This window comes from Cheilinus undulatus, linkage group 12 (assembly GCF_018320785.1).
Source record: "Cheilinus undulatus linkage group 12, ASM1832078v1, whole genome shotgun sequence".
NCBI classification, from domain to species: Eukaryota; Metazoa; Chordata; class Actinopteri; order Labriformes; family Labridae; genus Cheilinus; species Cheilinus undulatus.
The window spans coordinates 50,678,674-50,696,962 of record NC_054876.1 but is presented as its reverse complement, the minus strand read 5'-3'; the positions used below and the strand labels follow the sequence as shown (position 1 = coordinate 50,696,962).

At 42.6% G+C, this 18,289-nt stretch overlaps 1 protein-coding gene across 1 annotated transcript in view; it reads left to right on the top strand.

Moving 5' to 3' along the window:
- LOC121518360 overlaps window positions 1-18,042 on the top strand; it is a 37,377-nt gene extending 19,335 nt beyond the window's left edge. The window contains exon 5 of the mRNA XM_041800615.1: window positions 17,239-18,042. The gene's annotated coding sequence lies outside the window, so the exon portion shown is untranslated. The remainder of the gene's footprint in view (window positions 1-17,238) is intronic.
- The last annotated feature ends 247 nt before the right edge of the window (window positions 18,043-18,289 follow it).

Here is an 18,289-nt window from a genome sequence, read left to right as displayed (position 1 = left end):
TCTTAAACATACTAATGATAACCTTTCAAAGCAGAAGGATACGCCAGTTTCCTTGTTTTTCACTGGTGAATCCATCTTCAAAGCTCCCGTCTGAACCGTTTGGGCCCGGTTAGAAAGTGACAGGACCAATCAGAGATGAGGGGCGGTACTTTCAGGCGCGGAAGTGTCATTATGTAAACAAGCAGCAACAAGACCTGGTGCAGTTATGGAGGAAGATCTTAACGTGGATGCTGCTAAAGCGCCAGTTTTATCAGAACTTGACCACATTTCTTGGTTAAAAGAAGAACAAAGAACAGCAGTGAGCTGTTTTCTTTTCAAAAATGACAAAAGTCGAGTACTGACATGTCTACAGTCGCCATGGTTACCGTTATTCCTCACTAGCTGAGCACACAGAGCATGATAACTGCTCCGTCACGTGTTTTGTTGCTCTGATTGGCCCGTAGAGATGTGACAGACAGAACGTTCATCCAATCACACTCCGAGTTTTTTTTAAAGCCTCTGCCTTTTCTCAAACGTTTCCTACTGAAGCTTTCCCAGATGGATGTGTGAAACACATCCATCTGGTGAGTCAGGTTAATAATCCCTATAGTCTTAGTAATAGGTTCGTTACCTGTAGTTGTTGGTTCAAGCTGTTTCTAGATCTGGGGGGACGGTTAAACCAGCTGTATCGCTAACGCTATGTTAGCAGACGGAATTTATGCTTTCCCTCGTCAAACTCATCAAATACACAATCCAACAACTCCAAAACGCTCTCGTGGACAAGCTGTGACCTGCACATTCACCACGCTATGAAATAATAATGTATAATTATGTAACATTACGACACATGAAGCAAATACTCTGAACTATTTCTTGAGTAAACCGCTGGGCGGAGTGACACAGTGCAGCAGCCATGTCTGGAGTGTAGTTCCGGCTTTGCATTCAGCTTTAAAACATCTCTGTCTCGTAATGTTCCAGGATTATTTCATAGCGTGGTGAATGTGCAGGTCACAACTTGTCCACGAGAGTGTTTTGGAGTTGTTGGATTGTGTATTTGATGAGTTTGACAAGGGAAAGCATAAATTCCGTCTGCTAAAATAGCGTTAGCGTGCAGCTGGTTTATCGATCTAGAAACAGCTTGCACCAACAACTACAGGTAACGAACCTATTACTAAGACTATAGGGATTACGGAAATGGGCGAATTTGCCAAAATGTTGAAGTATCCCTTTAAGTCTCTTACAGGCCACAGAATGGTTAAAAAGATGTAAAAAGAGTTGCTTTGGCCTGATAGCTGCCAGATGCTGGCCAGCCAGCCGGCGTTTCTCAGGCCAGTTGACTTCCATATTAAAAGCGGTGAATAGCTTTAAAAGAAGCAATAAATTGCTGAAGTCTTTAGTCTGGTTAAAAATATAGATAGAAAAATCTGTAGTCAATAAGAACCTTCAAGTTGCGACTTAAAACCAGATAAAAACATCCATTTCCGAGAGCCTCTTACTACTCACCCCGACTCACACCAGCGCATGCGCAAAACCCACAGGAGACTGGTTCAATGCTTCAAAGTATCATCACTCAGACCATCACAGACTCTGAGGACCACATCTCAGACTCTGAGGACCACATCTCAGACTCTGAGGGCCACATCACAGACTCTGAGGACCACATCTCAGACTCTGAGGACCACATCACAGACTCTGAGGGCCACATCACAGACTCTGAGGACCACATCTCAGACTCTGAGGGCCACATCACAGACTCTGAGGACCACATCTCAGACTCTGAGGACCACATCTCAGACTCTGAGGACCACATCACAGACTCTGAGGGCCCCATCACAGACTCTGAGGACCACATCACAGACTCTGAGGACCACATCACAGACTCTGAGGGCCACATCTCAGACTCTGAGGACCACATCACAGACTCTGAGGGCCCCATCACAGACTCTGAGGACCACATCACAGACTCTGAGGGCCACATCACAGACTCTGAGGGCCACATCACAGACTCTGAGGACCACATCACAGACTCTGAGGGCCACATCACAGACTCTGAGGGCCCCATCACAGACTCTGAGGACCACATCTCAGACTCTGAGGACCACATCTCAGACTCTGAGGACCACATCTCAGACTCTGAGGACCACATCACAGACTCTGAGGGCCACATCACTGACTCTGAGGACCACATCACAGACCCTGAGGACCACATCACAGACTCTGAGGACCACATCACAGACTCTGAGGACCACATCACAGACCCTGAGGACCACATCACAGACTCTGAAGGCCACATCACAGACTCTGAAGGCCACATCACAGACTCTGAGGGCCACAAAATAACACTAGATACTTGAAACTAAGACCTGAGAAAAACTATATATTACAGGTCCCAAAGCTAAGACCATGTATGCAGTTAATAATGTTTAATTCTGTCTCTGATCCTGGGCGACACTGTAAAACAGTATAACAAAGAAGAGAGGCAGAGACGTGGCTTTAGTTGTTTCGTTGCTGTGGATACAATACTTTATTTAACACATTTTCTCCCATAAACTTATTTATTTGCATTACTATGCTGTATGACGAATGTCCATTTGACATGACTGTAGAAATAGTTTTCTCACATTTCTGTAAATATACAACCTCACCTTAACTATTATTTCACATTAACTTCACAGAAAAAAGTCTTCTAATGTCACCTTTTACTATGCACTTAAGCACTTAATCAACTAACATTTCCCTTGTTTTTAGAAAACCTTTCTTATTTAAACTCTGCTGGTTAAGTTTAATAAGCACTGGGGAAAACATTTAACACAACTTATTCAGAAAAATGGAACGAATATGCGTGTGCAGGTATATGTGTGTGCGCGTGCATGTGCGATATGAGTGTGTGCAGGTGTGTGTGGTGTGTGTGCGGGTGTGTGTGGTGTGTGTGCAGGTGTGTGTGGTGTGTGTGCAGGTGTGTCACTGTAAGATTTGTAAACAATCCTAACTCTACTAAAGTGCATCTTTACACACAGACACAAGAACAGCACTGCTCAGGAAAAGCATACAAGTAACACTGAAACTAACATTAAACTCATAAGCCAACACAGAGCTTGAAACTAATGTTGTAGCAACCGCTAGCTTGTTAGCATTCCCACTGTAGCGTTAGCTGATGACACCGTACACACTTTCACTTGGCATAACGACTTTTTCTGTTAACATTACAACCCAATCTACATGTTTATAACCCGACACGTTCTATTAGTGAATGAAACACTGTCACTTCAACTTGTTTTGTACTTTACAAACCTGTAAAACAGTATAACAAAGAAGAGAGGCAGAGACTTTAGTTGTTTTGTTGTTTTCTTGCTGTGGATACAATGGAGGCAAGATGGCGGCTCTACTGTCACAGTTGCGTCATAGATGGGGGCGGGGCATTTCAAGGGGGAAAACAATCCTTTCCCTCTCGCCCGCAGCACTGTCAGCCCGGGATTTTAAATTCTGATATGTATGCTAACCGCTAAAATGTCACACATTGATTCCTGTCAGCTAATTGACACAGACAGATACATTAAGAATAAGAGGATCTGAGTCTTGTCCGTTTCTTATTAAAGAGTGGACGAATGATCCTATTCAACGGCCTGATGTGTCATTCCCTGACATCTTCTGCTACCTGGTAAGAGGCAAAATCACGTTTACTGATAGATTAAACCTGTCATAATTTCAATGTCTGACAAGGAAATTAGTACGTTTTAGTGAATTTGTGCACCACACAATGGTTGTTATTGCACAATAGCCAGGAGCTGCATATTGGTTATTGACGACTCGGTATATCACGCAGGAATTTACACACACAACAGCCTCAAAAACTATCGGTCCCTGGAGGCACATAACTTTTTTTACAAGTGGTTTTGTCGGAGTTATGCTTCATCACACACTAATTGTGCTGAATACTCGTTAGCTTTTGTAACGAGGCATGGTAGCCTGCATAACCTAGTAGTTAACTTTTCTCAAAACTGGTAATTGAACATTCATGTTAACTATGAAACAATTTAACACTGTTTAAATAAGGTGAACATAACGCTGTCATACCTATAATGAAGCGCTGACTACAGATTTACACGTTTGGATCCCACAGGCGACCAAACTCATCCTTCCACCGGATCGCTTAAAGCCACCGCATTCTTCTCCTCGGCTCTGTGCTTCGATGTGGTAAAATACAAAACTTCAGATTTTGATTTTTTTTATTTATTTTATTATTATTTTTTTTTACTTATTTTCAGTGTAAGAGGGTATACAACAGTCGCCCGGCATTGTGTTAAGCGGTTTGTTTTCCCCCTCGGCACAAACCGGATGTGACGTTTTGTGGGCGTTCTCTCTATGCCGACTGTATCTATACACGCTCTGCAGAAGCTGAGCCCGTCCCATACTGCCCCTACTGGTCTGGAGGTGCATACAGATTTGTATTCATAGTCCAAAGAAACTATTAACTGTGTTGTTTTATATAATAATTTGACAGAAGAAAAATGAATAAAAAACTTTAAAAAAAATTTTACCCCACATGTGACCACACATTAGTGGGCGTCACACATACATAAAGAAAGTAACACAAAAAAAGCAAAACGCTGGGAACTAAAACTCTAGAATGAAATACAAAGGCAGTCAAAACACAGAACGAAAGAGGCTACAAGGTAAAACTTCAAAAGTAGAATGTAAATTAAACACATAGAAAATCATAGAAATCAAGAAATACTGAAACACAAAAGGACATGATCTAAACACTAGAAACATGAGATACGCAGGAAAACACTGAAAAACTTGTTTGTTACCTCCGCCAAGGAGGTCATGTGATCAGGTGGGTTTGTTAGTTTGTTAGCAACGTAACTCAAAAAGTTGTGGATGGATTCGGATGAAATTTTCAGGAAATGTCAGAAATGGCATAAGGAAGAGCTGATTAGATTTTGGGAGTGATCCAGGTCACCGTCTGGATCCAGGATTTTTTTAAAGATTCTGTACTATTGGGAGATAGGGCTGATGGCGGAGGTCTGCGCTCTCTGAGTGCTTTTCTAGTTATAAATCAAACCTGGATCATGACACAATTAATCTAAATGATTAAAAAAAGAATCAGCGGCAGAAAAGCACATACAATTGCCCATCCACTGAGAGCGTCTCTCTCCCTCACTCTCTCTCTGAGCGGCAGCTGTCAGTCAAATCTGCCTGTTTCAGCACCAAGGACAGTTCAAAATCAACACCAGCTCATTTAGCCACTCAGCATAAACATGAATAAACTTTCACTACACAAAAACATGCCTATTCAGTTGAAATAATTGTTTATGAAGTTGTACCTCTCATGTATTTCAGTATTCAAGAGATTATTCTGTTATTCAATCAGAGCTTGTCTGCTAAAACAACACTTTTCTATCAGCTGACTGCTCGAGAACTTCCCCACTTTGGTCCGATCATAGATGACCCTCTGTCTCTCATCATGACGCCTTTTCATTAAAAGATCTGTAAACAACTGTGCTGCCATCGTGTGCTACATGTAGGTCCCACATTTTATGACCATTGCTGTGCCTTTTCCGCTCATACTAGATAGGTTATGTCATATATCTTAAACTTGCATAAAAAGTTACACCATGTCATAACATGCCTCCCATTGATCACTCATGAGACTCAGGTTCTTTTGCGCTAACTTGATAAACACCATAAAACTAAAGATACAGACAAATAAATACAAACAGACAAAAAGTTAGTCTTAAATCTATACATTCTTCATAAAAGAAAACTTTCATGTTATAACAAATGTTCACATAATCAAATGCAAACAAACCACAAATATGCTGACCACTTTGCCTGCATGCAACCAATGGGAGGGGTTAGCATGAATGCTCTTGAAGAATCTTTGGACTTCTGAACACAACAAACACATCTTTCATTAGTTAATATTATCTTGTACACAATCTTGTGTTTTCCAACATATTCCTCATTAAAGAGATAGTGAACACTAACATTTTTTTTTCATCTGTACACTGAGGTATCTGACTGAACTCTAATAAAACACATCAGTGTTGGTGCTGAAGCTGATATTTGCAACAACAAACGGATAAATTCTGGACTTTGCATCTTTTAATCCGATTAGGTTCATCAGGTCTTCCGATTTGATTACACTGAAGTTTCTTATAAACAGACCTCTGTAGTTTTCATACCTTGACAGTTTCGGCTGCGCTCTGCTGCTTTCCTCAGAAGTATCAGGTGATGTTGCAGAGACGTGTCTGGTCAGCTGATTTATACAGATTTCTTTGGCGCTATCTTCCTACGTGGAGCAGTAGGATGACAGCGCCATCTGCAGTCCGACTTCTACAGGACTGTATCCCAGGTGTGACAGAGTTGGTACGCCCCCTCATCCCGATTTACAGTCTGGTGGGTGCGTTTCCGGATCTCGACGGCCTCCCTGATCCAACAATGATATTTATTGCCTTCAGTGCCTATGACCTTTGCCTTGTCTCAATCCATGAGATGGTTCTCCCTCTTGCAGTGGTCTGAGACTGCAGATTTAAGCTGTTCCTGTTGGGCTTGTTGCTTCGTCTTTTAATTAGCTCAAACCGACATCTGCCTTGAAAAATCTTTTCTGAAAAGGTGGGGCTTATGTGACATAGAAACCGATTTCAATGTCACAAACTCTATATAAAGGTAGAGCGTTACCGCCTCTAACTGACTTTACCATTCAGAGACCACTCCCATCCTCTCCTGCCTCTCCTACTCGCCGGCAGAAATGTATTATGCACCCAACGCCCTGTACATGCTGGATCTAATCAAATAAGTGCCAGTCCTGGTCGGACAGGTTCCAGATCCTGTTCCAAAAAAAAAAACACTCAGCAGAGAGGGAGGGAGTGAGAGAGGGTGAAGTAGAGGAGTGGCTTTTATTTCTTTACTCACAGTGGACTCTGACCGCTGTTAGGAGCACGTCAGAGGAGGTTTACAGTCAACAGGACAGTTTTCATCCTCTCTTTATATATCAGCTGTCTGATCATGGAGAATTGGTTTAATAGGAGACGATTCGAGTGTCATGCTGTCAAAGGTCGCCATCTGAAGCTGAACGAGCTGAAAGAAGAAGCCAGAGCCAGTGGAGTTGCTAATAACTACCTCTTCAAAGAAAACATCCCGGACTACCCCCGGCCTGAGTTTCAGGTGTGTCGTCTGAGACATGACACAGACCAGCGTGGATTAGAGGGCATCCACAAGGACAAGGGCTTCCAGGATCCCGGAGGTCTGCGCTTAGTGTGGTGGAGTCTGGACGTGGGTCCAGAGGAGATAGCCTCGGCTGAGAGGAGACTCCTGGAGACCACCTACCCAGACCGGACCGAGGAGCAGATCCAGAATCAGCAGAGCTTCCTGTCTGAGTTCGCCTCCTCCCCGGCCTTCCTGAGCAGCTCCAGACTGGGATCATACCGCTTCACCCTAACCCTGGAGGAGCTGATGAGAGCCTACAAGGAGCAGGTAACCCCCCTCTCAATTAAACCTACAAGGCTGATTCCAAAAAAGCTGGGACACTCAGTAAAATATAAACAAAGAATAGTCATTGATTGTCTAATCTCATAAATCCATAAAATCCATATTTATTCACAATAGAACATAAACAACAAAGCGCGTTACATTTTTTCTCGATTGTTTACACACATTTTCTGAAAGCATGCCTCATACTCTCAGAACTCTACACACAAATCAAAAACACACACAATGGGCAAAACCCCTCACTTCTCCTGCAAAATGAAACTTTATATTCAAAACAATGTTATTTCTTCTCAAAATGTTATTTTGTTTTCAAATGACACACACAAACCATCATATGAATAGACATTTATAAGAACCAGCTGAACACTGATATGCTCAATGTAAAACACTGATGAATGGAAAAAAACACTTCTGAAACACAGTGACAAATGTATTTTATTTTTTCCCACAGAAACATTGTACATCCTAACCAACACAAAGTTGCACATAGAGTGGTCTACACATGCGTCTTCCATAGCTTGGAGAAGGGGTACACACGTTTGTGGATTCCGGTCATAGACTTTCCGTCTCCAGGCAGAAAAAAAAAAAATCCTCAATAGGATTGAGGATTGGAGACTATGGAGGGAGATAAACAACTAAAAAGCGTGGGTGGGCAGGGAACCAGTTATGAACCAGAGCAGCATATATTTATATATATATATATATATCTACAGTGCTTAACAAATGTATTAGACCACCTGTCGTATCTCAGAGACCATCCAGCATCATGAAGTGCTTTACAGTTTTTTCCAATTGCTAAAACACAATTTTGCAAACTAGGCTAGTTTTATCAAAATACTTAACACAATTCACAAAACCACACACGCAAACTGCAAAATACCTCATGTATCCTTCAAAATGAAGCACTGCAACCAAAACTACATGCAGCATTATCAAAATCAAACTTTTGCACCAAACAGCACACACTTCATTCATATTACCAGATTTTTGCCTAACCAACTACACACTGTTGGTCACAATGAAAAGCACTCTCATCTTTAGCATGCTTGCCTTAATACTAACACAGTTCAAATTGTAGAAAATTCTTCAGATTGTTCACATGAAAAGAAATATTTGCAGATACACACATGCTGAAACATTGAAACATTAATTTCTCTGTCACCAAACAAGTCAGTGCAACATATGCACAGCAGATACATTTACACTGGAGTGAACAAAAATATGCTCACAAAAAAACAGTAAACTGAAAAAGAAAATTGCAGAAAAAATGTGCAGAAAAAAAATATATATAAAAAAAGAGGCAAGAAAAATAATCAGGCAGCATCTTGCAGCACAGCTGGGTCTGGCCACAACGCCTCGTCCACATCACAGACGATATCTTCCCTTGCCAGACATCGAAGGAAGACGCGCCTTGAGTGTCGTATCCATCCCTGAATCGCACCCACATCAGTTTCATCACATGCCTCTTCCATAGCCTGCACAAGCCAACTAAGGTTGCTCTGATTTCATTTTTTGAAAGTTTTTGTCTTCTTTGGCCATGAACTCCTCTACCAAAAAAGGAGGCTCACCTGTGGTCTTTTTATGGTGCTTACTTCCTGATTGAAGTGCTTACAATTAACTATTGAGGTGTTTGGCCAGGTGGCACATATATTGGCCAATTAGCTCATGTAGTGTTTTTTTGAATGGCAGTGTTTTAAAACGGCAAACAAGTGACTTTATGTCCAATTGTTGTGTCTTATGCAGAGACACAACAATTCAGTGTTCAGTGCATTTAAAAAGTGCCATTTTGAATTGCAACATGTGTGTAAAGCAGAAAATATGTTTAGAGTTTTGGAGACTTAAGAAGAGGTTTTGCTCTCTGTGTGTCAGTTTAGATAATTGTGCTATGCTTGTCATTTTAGTGTGTTAGCAACTGGAAAAAACTGTAATGCAGACTCTTTCATTTTCAGTCAGCTCTCCACGTTTTACCATTTTGAACAGGAATGACAGTAAATAACTATAATCTGACATATTAATCAGAAATATTAATGTGCTTTACTAGTTTTTTTGTAAATCAGTAAATTTGAAAAATCATGGATAACAATAATAATTCTATTTTAGCATTAAAAATATCATTAGGGTTAAAGAGCTTCTACATATTGGTGTATTAACCATTCTGTGAGTCACACCTTCAGGCTCTCCTATAATCCTTTTAGGCAAGGCAAGTTTATTTGTATAGCACATTTCAGCAACAAGGCAATTCAAAGTGCTTCACACAGGTCATTAAAACACATTGACAAAGGGAAAAAGAAACACAATGAAAACATTTTAAACAGATATTAAAGTAAAAGCTACAGTGCAGAGTTGGAGCAAAAATGGAAAATATGAAAGGTAAAAAGTTTTTAGTCAAAGGCAGCAGTGAACAGGTGAGTCTTCAACCCTGATCTAAAAGAACCCAAACTCTCAGCAGACCTGATGTTTTCTGGGAGTTTGTTCCAGATATACGGAGCATAGAAACTGAACGCTGATCCTCCATGTTTGGTTCTGACTTTAGGGACACAGAGCAGACCTGCACCAGACCCCCTGAGCGGTCTGGATGGTTCATACTGGACTAGAAGGTCTCTGATGTATTCTGGGCCTAAACCATTCAGAGCTTTATAAGCTAACAGGAGGATCTTAAAGTCTACTCTCTGAGAGACAGGGAGCCAGTGTAGAGACCTCAGACCAGGACTGATGTGGTCCACTCTCCTGGTCTTAGTGAGGACTGGAGCAGCAGCATTCTGGATCAGCTGCAGCTGTCAGATAGACTTTTTAGGCAGACCAGTAAAGATCCTGTTACAGTAGTCAACTGGACTGAAGATAAATGCATGGACCAGTTTTTCCAGGTCCTGCTGTGACATTAGTCCTATAATCCTGAAATATTCTAGAGGTGATAATACGCTGACTTTGTAATAGTTTTTATGTGTTTTTGAAATTTAGGTCTGAATCCATGACAACGCCCAGATTTCTGGCCTGGTCTGAGGTTTTTAACTGAAGTGACTGGAGCTGCATGCTGATTTTAAGAGAGTCCTCCTTGGGTCCAAAAACAACCACCTCAGTTTTTTCTCTGTTTAACTGGAGAACATTATGACACATCCACTCAGTAATCTGTTCCATGCATTTACCCAGTGCTTGTATGGGGCCATGGTCACCTGGGGACATTGACATGTAGAGCTGTGTGTCGTCTGCATAGTTATGGTAGTTTATTTTGTTGTTTTCTATGATCTGAGCAAGTGGAAGCATGTAGATGTTAAACAGAAGAGGCCCCAGGATGGAGCCTTGAGGGACTCCACATGTAATTCTGGTCTGTTCAGATTTAAAGTTACCTATTGACACAAAATAATCCCTGCCCTTTAAGTAGGATGCAAACCAATCAAGAACTGTGCCAGACAGCCCCGCCCAGTTTTCCAGTCGCTCAGGTAGTCTATTATGGTGGACTGTGTCAAATGCAGCACTGAGGTCCAAAAACACTAAGACTGAAGTTCTGCCATGGTCTGTGTTTAAGAGAATGTCATTAAACACCTTGACCAGAGCGGTCTCAGCGCTGGGATGTGGACCAGAGCGGTCTCAGCGCTGGGATGTGGACCAGAGCGGTCTCAGTGCTGGGATGTGGACCAGAGCGGTCTCAGTGCTGGGATGTGGACCAGAGCGGTCTCAGTGCTGGGATGTGGACCAGAGCGGTCTCAGCGCTGGGATGTGGACCAGAGCGGTCTCAGCGCTGGGATGTGGACCAGAGCGGTCTCAGTGCTGGGATGTGGACCAGAGCGGTCTCAGTGCTGTGATGTGGACCAGAGCGGTCTCAGTGCTGGGATGTGGACCAGAGCGGTCTCAGTGCTGTGATGTGGACCAGAGCGGTCTCAGTGCTGGGATGTGGTCTAAATCCTGACTGGACGACATTAAAGCAGTTGTTCAGTGGTAGAGGGTAATGTAGCTGCTGCATTTTCAATAATTTTAAAAAAGGAAGGTTTGGTTTCGGCCTGTAGTTGTTCATTGAGGTCTTGTCTAGATGGTTCTTTTTTAGAGCGGCTTAATAACAGCTGTTTTCAGGGTCTGGGGGAAGACTCCTGAGATTAGAGACGTGTTTTTGATCTGTAACAGATCAGATGTCATGACATGTGAGACCATTTTGAAAAATCTGAGTAAAACATCCAGACAGCAGTGGGAGGAGTTCATCTGGTGTAAAATGTCCTCCAGATTTTTGTCATTGATTGGATTAAACTGTGTCATGGTGTTTAAGTGGTTTTTAGATGCCCATAGCACAGATCCTGAACCTGGTGTGGATGGACTCACTGCCAGTCTAATATTCTGAACTTTCTCTCTAAAGAAAGAAGCAGATTCACTGCAGGCCCTAGCAGAGAGAAGTTCAGGAGCTATGGACAGAGGGGGGTTTATAGAAAACAACACTCAACATTATTTCTGTTTCTGGTGATCATGTCTGAGTAGAAAGACTGCCTGGCATTCCTCAGCTGTAGATTGTAAGTGTGAAGTTTCTCTTTATAGATGTTGAAATGAATCTGGAGATTTGTTTTTCTCCACCTCTGTTCAGCTTTTCAACACTCTCTTTTCCATTTTTCACCACCGTGGCATTTCTCCATGGAGATCTTTTCTTGCTAGAGACAACCTTCAGCTTTATGGGAGCGATGGAGTCAATAACATTTAACATTTTAGCATTAAATTTATCTACCAGCTCACTGACGGAGCTACAGGGCAGGGTGGCTGTGGAGGAAAAAAGGCTGTTAAACATTTCACTGGTGTTTTCAGTAATGCATCGTTTCATGATAACTTCTCTCTGATTCCTTGTGTGCACAGAGATAGAGCTCTCAGAGAAAACACAGCAGTGATCAGACAGGGCCACATCGCTCACAACAACCTTGTGTATGTTCAGACCCTTGGAGATCAGCAGGTCCAGAGTGGGTCCTCTATTATGTGTGGGCTCTGACACATGCTGACTCAGCCCAAAGCTGTCAAGAGTACAGTCCAGTTCTTTAGCCCCTCTGTCCTGGGGGTTATCAACATGGATGTTAAAATCACCAACAATGATTATACAGTCATGTTCAATACAGATTATGGACAGCAGTTCACTGAAATCATCAGAAAAGTCTGCACAGTATTTAGGTGGCCTGTAAACATTTAGTAACACGGCTGGAGGGGAAGACTTCAGCTGAAGAGCCACACATTCAAAGGTAGAAAAATTACTGAAGGATCATTTTTAACTTGGAAAGAGTTTTTGAATCAAACTGCCACTGATTCACTCTGGCCTCACTAATAAAACTAGAGTTGGAGGGCTGACTCAGTAAGAACAGCTGTGCTGTTATTTTGGTCCAACCACGTCTCAGTTAAAAACGTCAAATCCAGGCTGTGCTCGGTGATAAAATCATTGATTAAAAAGGTTTTCCCAACCAGAGATCTGATGTTCAGTAAAGCTAGTCTTAGTGTCGTAGGAACATCCTCTACAGTTTTTGGGACGGACTGTGATTCACAGGGGATAAGTTTCAAGGTAGACAATCTTGTGCCGTCACTTTTGTGCCCCCAGTTTCTCAGCACATTCACCTTTGTCTTTCTGTGAGCCATCAGGACAGGACTTCTGTAAACTGGTAGCATGCAGGGCACCGGCTGGGCCTGGGACGACTCATGACTGCTGATGATCTGGCAGCCTGGACCAGAACACCTCAGTCTGTACTTGGAACAGTCTGAACACAAGCAGCCTTATCGTCCTTGCCGGGCTGAGGAGACGGTACATGATGCTTCCTTGGAGGGACGGGGGGGCTGGGGGACGGGGCTTTGGAGCCTGTGTCAGAGGTGGTGGAGGTGGTCCATATGGGGTGCTAATAGGAGAGAAGATGGGAGAGGGACAGGGGGTACATCTTAGTCCAGCTCCTTCATCTGGTCAGTGAACTCCAAGTGGGGTGAGGAGGGAGAAAGGGAGAGTAAGGAAGAGAGGGACCTGGTAGGGGTTTGAGGGGGTGAGGCAGGACCGTCATCGGTGCTGTGGTTGTTGAGGGGGATGGAGGCCTGTGGAGACCCCTTCTCCTCTAGACTCTGACACCTCTTTGGCGGAGGTTTGTTGCTCATCCTCCCTTTTGCAGCTTTCCACGGCTGTGTCCTTCCAGATACGGGGGTTGAGGAGGCGCTTCGCCTGGAAGGGAGTGCAGGCCAGCCGGTCTCATCACATATCTCAGCTGGCTGTGCTCTGCCCGTTAAACGTCCTCCCGTTACCCAGGGACATGGTTTGTTCCTTGGCTTTGCTCCGAGGTGGTTCCAGGGTGGACCACTACTAGTAGATCAGTTACACAGAACAGAGCCTACCTGTTTCGTAGCAGCTTTTTCTGTGCTCGTTAGCCGTGTGTTAGCCAGCTCCTGTCCACTGATTTGAGCCAATGGTAAAGTGGTGTCATTTCCACCTAGTCCGTTTACTTCCACATTAACTTCCAGGCGGTGAATTTTAGTCTCCAGCGCGACAATTTTCTGTAGAAGTTTGTAGTAGTCATCTGTAGATAGAGGAGCCATCTTGAAGCTAATTAGCTTAGCAGAGCACTGCGTTTCCAAGTGCTGTTGACAGGCCACGGTCAAGTAACACTGAAGAGGACTTAAAACACTGAAAAATGGCAAAAAAACTCCTTTGTTGTTTAAAAGTACGTCTCCAGTGACTAAAGAATGTCAAAGACCTTCTGTCCACAACTTTTAGTCCAAAATAAAAAAGATATCATCAAAAGAATGTAAGCAAAGCAGGAGCAAGCAGCAAAGCGTCTGCACTGTAAGAAAGCAGGAAGCAGGAAGCAAGGGTGTTTTAGCTATCATTGTAGCTATAATCATGGTGTGATTTTATCAAGATGGGGGCCTTGGGGTAACATGAAATGAATGTTATGATGATGCTACATACAATATCAATAATACTGTCAGATCCCAAGTTACTCTGACAATTAGCTGTAAAGGTTAGAATGTCAAATTATTTCCAGCTTCTGATGGATGACATGAATCTAAGTATTCACAGGAACTTGCTTGAATGACAAGCACAGTACAAAAGCAACATAGGCTAAGCATTTGCATTTTTCACTGATGTTGATTTTTACCTTGTTAACTATAAATTTGATGCTAAAATGTAAGTGGCACATTCCATTCACTGTAACGCTTAGCTGCTAGGTTCGCAGTCACGTCTGTGCTATCTTTACAAGTGACGATATTAAAAAAACGTCTCCAACTGAAGACAGGGATGTTTTACATACGTCTATTTTTGACATCAAGGTTGATATTACTCTTCACAGCTTGTGTAGTATTGTGTATCGCGAATAATTCCCTGTCACTGCAGTGGAAAATGATTGCTGTGTCACCAGTTAACACAGGTAACTTTAGCATTCTTTGTGGTTTCTGGCATATATCCTTCATTTCTTCCAAGCGGTCAGTTGTCTATTAATTGTCTGCTGCTACGGACATTCTGTAATCTATTCAATCAACTGTGAATACGACATAATTGACAATCTTGCAGCATCTATCATATATGACACCAGTTGATCTTGGTCTTTTCGAGCAGGCATATGCGTGGTCACCTCAGTGGTCCTTCAAAGCAATTTATTACTTTATACTTGTCATGACAGTCGGCTGACTCTGATCTAGTCATGTCAGCATGTCTGGGGACACTTATGCATGTTCCTTTAAGGACATGAATGGTGTAATTTGTTTGTTTATATTTATATGGGGTGTGTCAAACAAAGGGTCCTTCAAAGCCACGCCCCCTGAACATCTGCTCAACTGTCACCAGTTAATATAGCACACCGGATCTGTCAAGGACCGCTCACAAGAGCCCCCAGTTATGTTACAGGGTAAACCTGGGGAAAAAGAAACTAAAGCGCTAACATCTAGTGTATTATAGGGAAAGATGAAAGTAAACAGGGCTGGTTTTCAGTGTGGGAAACACAAGCTGGGTAAGCTCACCTGCACGCCGCTGTTGTCAGGGCCTCCAGCCTAGTTTGCTGTTGAAGCGTTGCGTGCTTTGGCGAGCCCAAGCGTTCTTTCAGTTCAGTTTTAGTTTGGTTGGGTAACAACTCAAAAACAAAGACAGGTTTCATTCAAGTCCATGGGGTTTGGGTTGCTGTAGAGTCCGAGTTGGCGTCTTCTCTCAGTGGCAGCGTTCCCCCCTACCTGAGTCTTCTGATGTCATTTAAAGGTGACACAGTAGCAGCGTCGCACGCACAGCTGTCATGGTGCATTGAAGACTGTTGGACATTCCAACACAGCTTAACCCAATGGTTATTTCTCACATGAAAACCAGTCCAAAACAATTTACAAAGAAAAAAAAAAGAACGGAAGAGGAACTCTATCATGCTTATTCCTAACAACATATATATATATATAGAGAGAGAGAGAGAGAGAGAGAGATTGATTGATTGATTGATTGATTGATTGATTGATTGGCTGATTGATTGATTAGTTGGTTGGGTGATTGATTGATTGATTTTCTTGTCTCCAGTTCTGTGGAGGAGCTGAGCCCGTCATGCGAGTGTTTCAGACCCAGCTCTACGACCAGGAAGTGATGTATGCTGTTCTGGTCCACAGCCCAGCCAATCAGGATCAGTTCACACGGTATCCGTTACTGACAGACGACCCAGACTCGGTCTGCTGTTACAGAGACGGCTACTTCCTGTGGAGGTCTGAGGCAATGTGTGAGACTCACAGGTAAGAACCGCAAACAGAAAAAGAGAAACATGAAGGAGAAACAAAAAAGCCCTTTTTACTGAGGATGAAATCCTCCTAACATCTCTGTGGTGTTATGGCGTCCCTCAAGGTTCCACTATCGTCCCCCTCTTATTCTAGATGATGCTTAGAGGAATGTTTTAGATGCTTCAGTCTGAAACAGTTAAATTTGTCTCACTTTAAAAACTTCCATCCTGACTGAAACAGTTCTGTTAAAGTCTATTCATGATGGATATTTCTGCCCCTGTAGTTTGTATGAGACCTACTGAGGAGATTCATTTCATTCTTCTGTGTATTTCTCAGCTTTGAACTGGTCCACAGAGATGATCTAAAGAAGATGGAAGCGTGGCCCTGCTATGAGAGACCACAGTTTTATGTCTGGGATACTGTCGCCATCGCCTTCCATGTGGGGGATCAGGTACCTTCACCCATTTCACTCTCTGCTTCTGCTCTGTCTTTATGATGGTGGCCTTGAGGGTCCAAACTCAAAACATGAAACAAAACCAAGTCTGTCCTGTTTTAATCAGCTCTCAGTCAGAAAAAAATATCAGACACTTCAAGAAGAGGGCAGGTCTGGACTCTACTGTTGTTTAATTGATGATGGCCTAACAATAATCCACCATGAGCTCAGGAACCTGGACCAGAACCAGACTCAGGTTAAACAGGCAGAGACCTGGACCAGAACCAGACTCTTGTTAATCATTGTCTTTCCTTGTCTTTTTTCAGGTGCTGAAATTTGATGTGGATCGACTGAGAGAGAGTCTGACATTCTGTAAGAAAGGAGCAGGTCTGATCAATCAGTCAACCGCCTTTCAGGGCTACGACGAAGCAGATCAGATTGTGAGGCGTTTGTGGCCCGACTATCCGGCAGCTTTGGAGCAAGCTGGAGAGCAGAGAGAGGCCCCTAAAGAGGATCACAAAGAAGAAGGTGGCGCTGCAGGAGTTTAATAAACCTATTTTGATTGATTTTATTTTAGTCAGAGCACTCATTAGATGACGTTAAAATCTGAAACCTTCTTTTAAAGGTGTGAGACCACAGACATGAGAACGTCTGAAATGGTTTTAAACACTATGATCACACTAGATCAGTGGCTCTCCACTGGTCCTGCCTCAGGACCCATCAATATCTCTGATGACAAATTGAAACCCAAATTTCTAAAGTTTTTTAACAATGCACGTTTGGTAAATAAAAATAAAATGTTGCACTAAAGATCTTGAATGGAACAAAATTTATGACAGGAACAAGAGACAGAACAAACTGACATGTTTTACACCCCACTTTTCCATCAGAATGTGTCAATTTAACCAATTTTCCAGCAATCTTCAGAAAAAACTTCATAAACATGGTAGAAGCAGCTCTTTTAATGAGAGAAAAGGAGAGAAATGAGTTTAAATATTGAAGAAACATTCAACTTTAAATAAACGGCATGGTTGCATGTTCTTCAGAGACTGTTGCTACCATTTTTTACACACATTGGAGACCCTCTGAAAACTGCTCCACGACCCACTTTTGAGTCCCATCCACAGTCCTGCTCTCAGATGAAGTATGGAAGTTTCCCTTCTTGAATTCAGTCAGAGGAAAATGAACTTCTGGATGATCTTCTGTGTTTCACATTCATCTGCTCGCTTCTTTCTGTCTGTGAGCTGTTAGAGTACGCTCCACTACCCGGTCTGCTCCATCTGAGCCGGTCTGGCAGTCTGGCCTCTTAGATAGTAAACATGCTTCAGTGATTTCTTCCTTGGTCAGTTATTCTTTTGTGTGTTTGTCAGATTTAGAATCAGATCCTGTTAGTGTCTGTCCTACAGAAACATGTTCTACATCCATGCTGGGGTCAATAAAGTTGGTATCAGTCTGATCATTGATTTATGATTCAGTGTTTTCTTTAAGGAACCTCACTGTCTACGCCGCTCTATAAAAGGACCAGTGTTGATCATTCAAGAGTCTGCAGTCAGAGAAAATACACCGATCAACTGATAAATCATTTTCTGAGAATGCTCTGTGCCTGAAAGAGACCTTCAAAAAACAAACAAGATTTTTAAAGGATTGTGAATTTTATTTTACCATTATTTCTAAAATATATAAGCATAGAAATAGTTATTTCTGTTAAAA